We start from the raw sequence: 7,636 nt of genomic DNA, 5'->3' as shown, positions 1-7,636 counted from the left end.
TTTGAGTATTCAATTTGTGGGACTATTTTACTCTTTAAAATTCTGGTGATCCTATCTCTTCCCTTTGTTCTCCCACCTTAGGAGTAATAGCTACCCTTGAAATTATTATCTTTTGTTACCTCAGGGTTTATTTTTGTTCTTTTATCCCATTAATTGTTGTGTAAGCAGTTCCCTGTGTTATATTCTCTCTTAGAATTAAATAGTGTAGTTTCTATTTTTCTAACTGTACAAAAGCAAGTATATTTATCTCTTGATTTTCAGTAATCCTGTTTTATTTATGTGTGTGTGTGTGTGTGTGTGTGTGTGTGTGTGTGTGTGTGTGTGTGTGTTACAGAGAGAGAGAGACTTTACAGGTAAAGTAGAACATGGGGAAAGGTTGCATGGAGGAACTTGCCAGGCAGATATCATTGTAATCCAGGGTTATAAAATATTGCTTTTAAAATTTTATACCTAAAATTTTCCCCTGAGAAATTCAAAACCTCATTGAAATATGCTAGAAAATTATCTAGCAAAATCTATATTCTTCATGCTACAAGTGATTTTCCACTTGTGCAACTGTCAGAGTTACATTTACATTTTCATCTACTATTACCTTTTTATTCATGCTTCCTTTCATGTGGTTTTCTTCTGTAACACACTATTATTTATTTTCTCTTTGCCATACACTTACAAGGCTGCCTTCTCCTTCCAAGATTTCCACATTGGAGCTCATACCAATTGATTTCATGATGTGAGGCTATTCTCCAGTGTGCTTCGTAACTGTAGTCTTTCTTTATATTATTTGAAAATTATCCTCTTGATCTTAAATGAAATTATTAAATGGGATCATTAAACAGAATCAATTACACCAGATATTATGCCTACATACACAAGTGGGGAAATAATTGTGCCACGATGCAGATTTTCCTCTATTCTCTCATTATTTAAAAGCCCTAAAGGAGAAGAGATAAATAGGAATCCAATGGGAAAGTCCTCATGTAATCACTCCAAACAAACACGATGCCACAAGGTCCCAGACTGAAACAGTACGCTTATGAAACTATCATGAGGCTCAGCATGAGAATACACATTTAAATATGAATTGTCACATGAATTATAAAAGTCAGCAAGTCTGGAAACATAGTTGGTCTCTGCATTAGGCCAGTCCTCTTTTAGCCTGTTGGGTGGTTGGTTAATTACATTATAAAATAAATATGGTGAAGATACTAAACAGGAATATAGATTTATATGTATATATTTATTAGTGTCTTTATATGTAACTTCAATGAATTAGTAGATATCTTTAAATATCTTTACCTGATATCCTGATTGTACTGTGAAGTTAGTATTATTTTTATTCTGAATATTACATACAGTCAGTAGTGGGTTTTCTTAAAATGTCAATTTTGAAGTGTGGCAATTAAGTGGAAACTATTTTGTTTAGAAGATACAATAAACTGTTCCTGAGTGTAAAAAAATCAATCAATCAATAAAATAAATGTGAACTGTCAATTCTAAAGCAGTTTAAAATTTTAGAATTCAAGCCTATGCCTGTGTTTATATCTTCAGGGTTTGAATATTTATTATTTTTGTTTTAATATAATTTGCTTAATTGTAAGTTTAGATAATTTAATTTTCAGTAATAGCTGGGTTTAACCACTGAGTCACAAAAATCCTGAAACTTTAACAATGAGCTCTTAGGAGCTGATATGATCTGAGTACACCTGGATCTGACTCCCCAACCCCCGCTCTGGCTCAAGTGGGGCCCTAAAAAATCTCTCGAAACATCTGATGGCCCCATCCAATGTATACTTTTCAGGTCTTATAAGCAAAACTGAACTCATTTTCTTTCTCTCAAATATGCTCCTCTCCAGACAGTTTTGTGGGGTGACTCTGAGTTCCTTGGGACACACCTGGTTTGAGGTGCATGTGGCACAGCCAAGTGAGAAAGTCTCTTCACCAGTTGGATATTAGAATCTGGACTTTAGGGGAAAATCTGATTGAAAGATGGGATTTGGAGCTGGGCACGGTGGCACTTGACTGAAGTCCCAGCTACTTGGAAGGCCAAGGTAGGAGGATCACTTGAGCCCAGGAGTTTGAGACCAGCCTGAGCAATATAGCGAGACCCTGTCTCAGTTATAAAATAATTACAAATTTAAAAGAAGATTGAATGAAGTACAATAAGATGTTTTTTAAAAAATGAGAGCCCTCAGCAAGTCAGCATTTGGGAATCAGCTCCCTCGTAGAGGGAGGGAGTTGACTGAGGAGAGAAAGAGGCTAAGACAAGGCCCTGCGGGACACCAGCACTGAGGGGTGGCCCAGAGAAGGAGAAGGAAGGAGCAGTGGGGGAGGAGGGACAGGGCCAGCAGAACGAGCCTGGACGAGAGAGGAGGAGAGGGGTGCTCAGTGCAGGGCAAATGCAGCAAAGATCAAAAAGTGCCTGAGGAATTTAGGAACTCAGGGTATCAGGTGGCCCTGGTGTCACTGGGTGAAGGAAGAACAGCTGTAAAGGAAAAGTGTGGAGCAGCAAAGGGCAGGAGAAAGTTTGGGACATGGGCCAGGGCTGTGGGGTCAGGAGAGGGACCAACAAGTGTGGACACACAGCCCAGCTGGGCACACTGGCCTCGGGCAGGCAGAGGTGCCTTTCATGGGGGTGTGCACGGATGCAGGTGTGGGAGCCAAGCAGGAAAATACACAGACGCCAAGCATGCAGCTTGGGTTCTCTGGGAGGCAGACCCCAAACGGAGCTGGGACACTGTTGGGGGTGATACCTGTGCGAGTAGTGGGAGGAGCCGAGTGGCCAGGGAAGGACCTCAGCTGAGAAGCGGGTGGCAGGACTGGGAAGGGGGGGTGCTCAGACTGCAGGTGGCAGGGCCAGAGGGGCCAGGGCCCACCTGTCCACGCTCAGCTGCCATGACAGGGCTGTCAGCGTCTCCTCTGGCAGGGAGAGCAGCACGGCACCCGCATGACGCCACAGCGGGGCAGGCCAGGCTGGCCACCTCTGATTTCTCTGATTTCTCAGCGGGGTGGGATTCGGATGGCTTGCGGGAGTGTGGTGGCCAGGCCATGGGGCGGGGCACAGTGGGCAGGCTGGGACAGCCACGAGGAGAGGGGAGGTGCTGCCGGCTGAGTGAGGTTTAGAAGTTTGGTGGCCTGAGCTGCAGTAGCTCAGTCCCCCCCTGGGGGCCGGGGGTGTTGTCCGGCCCCAGGCCAGGTTGGGCGGGGCAGTGAGGGTCAGAGGGTGGTTGGTGTGATGGGGAGGGCTGGGCCTTCAGGAGAAGGGGAGGCCAGAGGGTGAGAGGGTTGCTGCGGGCCCTGGGGAGCTCGGCAGGGTGAGGGCAGGGGGCAGGGGGCAGGAGAAGGCTGGGATCTAGGGGGGTTCTGGAACAGTTTTTGTGCAGAGGTGAAAGAGTGCCGGGCAATGACAATGGCAGGTGGGTGAGAGAGCATAGAGCTGTGAAGCCGGGCTGTTCCCTGCTGGCGTGTCACGTTCCTGTAGTGTCCCCCATCAGCCAGCTGCCCTGCCACGTGGCATCTGACAGCCCAGCACTCCTGGGGCAGGGCTGTCCTCCGGGCACAAAGCAGCCTGCGCACATGCCTGGCAGCCCCCTTGCCCCCAGGATGGTTGCAGGCCGAGGCTGGGTCCTCAGGCAGGAGGAAGGAGGGCCAGTCCCAGAGGCACAAAAAGCTGAAGAGCCCCAGCCACGCTTGGAGGGCAGAGCTCCCTTTGAGATGGGACGGGGCCTGCTGGAGCACCTGGCTGTCCCAGGCTTGCCAGAGGAGCACGCCTGGACGAGACGTGAGGAAGGAAAGGCACGTCCTAGGTGAAGCGGGCATTCTGGATGGAGCAGAGAGGGGGACCTGTACTGTGGGGGTGGGGAGACTTCCCCTTCACCCTGGAAGGTTCGCTGAAGGCTCAACTCAACAATAAGGCAGATCAATAAGAGAAAGAGATTTATTTGCTGTGTGCATGGGGAGAATCATAGAGCAATTACCAGTACCCCAGTGGGGTCCAGAAGTTTATATACCCTCATTTTAGAGGAGAGGGGGAGATGAGGAATGTAGGTAATTCTGTTGAATGGCAGTAAGTGGTTACTAGGGAGGATGAACAGGTTCTTGGGAGAATGAATGGACGGGGAGGAAACAGATTGACTTGTAAATAATTCTCTTTGGAAATTAAATTAACCTGAGAGACAAGTATTATTATATATTTAAAATAATTTGGGCCAGGTCTGTTTGCATTCTTGATCTTCTTTCCTGCAATATATTAAGATAACAGGGAGGGGAAGGGAATTGCTCTTTTTGATGAGTCTGGTTTCTATGAAGGAAGGGAAAGCCTCTCCCATTGCCTGTTGACCTCTAAGGGCCTTTAATTCAAAATATTCTTTACACCAAGGAGTCATATTTAGAGTGAAATTCCCTGAGCTCCTTCAGTCTGTTTGGAAAGCACTCAGAATTGCTTGAGGAAAAGACTTTGTAACAGGTGCGTTTGAATTTGCCAAGAGACGTGGCCACCAGCTTCACTCCCTCAGAGACGGAGGCCAAGTCCACGGTTTTCTGCCTGTGGTTCTGTGGCTTCATTGGGAGAACGTGGGCCTTGCTGGGCCATCCACGGAAAGAAGTGGAGTGTGGAGGGGACCCCAGGGAGAAGGCCTCTTGCTGTGCATGGCACCTAGTAGGTGCTCAGAGGTTATGTGCTGAATGACTGGCCAGATGAGGGGAAGGGCCCAGCCAGAGGCTGCCTGTTTAATATCCTTCCTCCCTTTCCCCATGGCAATGAACTTGCTTTTCATTTTGGATTTGCTTTGGCTGAGCCAAGCTCAATTTCTACGCAGCCTTGAGACTGGGCACCTCAGGCACAAGGGGTTACACCTGTCCTTGCTCAAAAGTCTCAGGAAGTTGCTAAACAGACCAAAAAAAGAACCACTGTGCTTACTGCCCTCTCTGCCCTCCCTTCCCTACCCCGCCCCCAGCTCTTGCCTCATGGAGGGTCAAAACAGGCAAGATAAAATCTGTCCAACCCATAGCTCCAAAGAAACATGAGTTAGAAATGTGACCCAACCGCACCCAGCCCTGCCTCTGGCCAGCTGTGTGGCCCTGAACTCCTGTGTATAGGACAGGTGACCTCTGAGGCCTATACCCTTCCTGTGTGAAGGCCCCCAGGCTTCTATTCAAGACTCGTGAGATCTAAACCTGAAAATGGTTCTGGATAGTGGGCCTGGTTATTTTCATCTTCTCTGATGAAACACTGTGTATAAGGCAAGGAGAGATGGAAACCCCTGCTCCTCCAACCACTGCTGTGGGCCCACTGGCTTCTGGGAGACATGGTTTTCTACTTAGAAGTAGGCCCTGCCAGGCCCGGTGCAGTGGTTCACACCTGTAATCCTAGCACTCTGGGAGGCCGAGGTGGGAGGATTAGGAGTTCGAGACCAGCCTGAGCAAGAGCAAGACCCTGTCTGTACTAAAAATAGAAAAATTAGCCAGGCATGATGGCTCATGCCTATAGTTCCAGCTACTCAGGAGGCTGAGGCAGGAGGACCGCTTGAGCCCAGGAGTTTGAGGTTGCAGTGAGCTATGATGACACCACAGCACTCTAGCCGGGGCGACAGAGCAAGACTCTGTCTCCAAAAAATAAAAAAAAGAAGCAGGCCCAGCCCCATGGCACCTCCTCCAGCACCTTGCTCCCTCTAATCTGATCTTTGAGAAGCAACAATGTGGGTGGGCAGCCTTCCCTCTGACCCTGGCCCAGACCCGGCCGCTGGAGCCACTTGCCAGGGGTCAACTCCAGAGCCCTTAAGGCTGAGTGAGAGCCCTTGAGCTCCCTATACAGTTGAGAATATGACCAAAACACGGCCCTGGGTATAAAACCAATCCTTTCCAGAACCCGACACAGGACCTTTGCCCAGAAGTGATTTCAAATAATTATTTCTTAAATGCTTTCCAGAATTATTTGGGTGAGTGAATAAATGGATCACATCGACCCTAAGTCAGGAGCCTTGAAAACCTGTACACTTGTGGGTTAAGCAGCCCTTTACCAGCCTCCTTCCTTTCACCCAGCCCACAGCGGACAGGCACGGCAGACCCCCACCCCCTCCGGGCACGAGAGGCCCGTCAGTAAGGTGGCATGACAGGGCTCTCCATGCTTTGTTCCCACCCTCTTCTGTCATTGTGCCCCCACTGTAAGCACACACAGAGAGAGTCTCAGATCAACCTACGAGTTGTCTGAGGATAGAAAGTACTAGAATACTCCCCACGACACACACAAGAAACACAAACCGAGAAAAAATGTAGGAATTCAATTTTACTGATTTTTTTTAATTATGGAAATTCCCAGTGTCTCAAAGGAAAATGACAACCCCCAGATAAGCACATATAAGTAAACAGCTTCAGGACACTGGCAGCAGGCCACCGTGGGTGGGAAATCACCAACAGGGGACTCCGCTCCCCCAAAAGTGTCTGCAATTGTTTGGAGGTATGATTCCTGCTTCTCCAACCATACCGTATGTTATGTAAGATGCTGTCGAAAGAACACAGGGCTAAAAGGCAGGAACCTCAAGTTCCAAGTCCAAGACTGCCCCCAAGAAGCTGTGTGACCTTGGGTGGGGTCCTTGGCTTCTCTAGGCTGTCATGTTCCCATCTGTACAGTGAAGGGTGGCCTCCCTGGCTAACTTCTATGCCTTGGGTTTCTACTATGCTCTCACAGTGCCTGGCCCAGGACCCCCTAGAAGGGCTTAGTAAGTACAAATGGAAAGAAATGGCCCAATGTGACTTATGAGTTATTATAACCCCAAATCTGGCTTAGCTAAGATTTGGATGAAGAAGGTACCATTTCCCCACAAGAGCACTGGGAAGGTTGGGTGGAATGCACTACTCTCGAGGTGGAGAGTCACAAGATGCAAATTAGAGGTAGGAATAGCTCTGGAGGGGGTGTGGAGGAAGGGCCTGTTGGGGTCACTTTGGGTTGTGCCTTTCCAGGCTGTTCGGCCTGTCCTCTGTGTCACAAGCCACAGTGGCGGGGGGGGGGGTCCCTGCCCCCAGGTGGTGCATGATGAATGTGGGCGTGTATCCCCCAGTGACTGGGTCCAAACCCAGACCTCCCCTACTCCAGCCCAAGGAAGAAGCAAGCTGGGGTGCTCTGGGGCCTCCTTTGCATGCACACAACTAGCCACAGCCCTCCACAGGGTCCTGGGCCTTATGGCCATATAGTGACCCCAGAGAGAAATGCTCATTCCAAGCCCCAGAGGAGTATCTTCCCTGGGGGCTCTAAGCTCTCCCAACACTCTCTCTCCATCCTCCAGGCCTTAGGGGAGGCGAGAACCTGGGCGTCTCCCCCGGGAGGGTTTGCCCAGACTGGTTCTGAGGAGTATGCACACTTGTCCCAGGACGCTGCCTCCCGGCGCCCTTGGCCCCACTGAGGGGCACAGCTCAGAGAGCTCAGTCTGCGAGTGAGGCCAGCTCTGCCTCACCCACCCTGCCGCTGTGGGAGAGCAACGTGCTTCTCCGGCCCTCTGTTTCCTCCTGCATAAAATGAAAACAAGAAGCCCAACCCATCAAGCAGTCACGCGGATTAAATGAGATAATGCATGGAGAGCGCTTCGGCCAAGCCCGGAGACAGCTGCATTTACAGCGATGATGACGCAGAGCTTCAAAAATAATC

The sequence above is a fragment of the Propithecus coquereli genome, unplaced genomic scaffold, assembly GCF_000956105.1.
Source record: "Propithecus coquereli isolate 6110/MARCELLA unplaced genomic scaffold, Pcoq_1.0 Scaffold243, whole genome shotgun sequence".
NCBI classification, from domain to species: domain Eukaryota; kingdom Metazoa; phylum Chordata; class Mammalia; order Primates; family Indriidae; genus Propithecus; species Propithecus coquereli.
The sequence above is the reverse complement of the archived record's forward strand: the minus strand, read 5'-3'. Positions refer to the sequence as shown.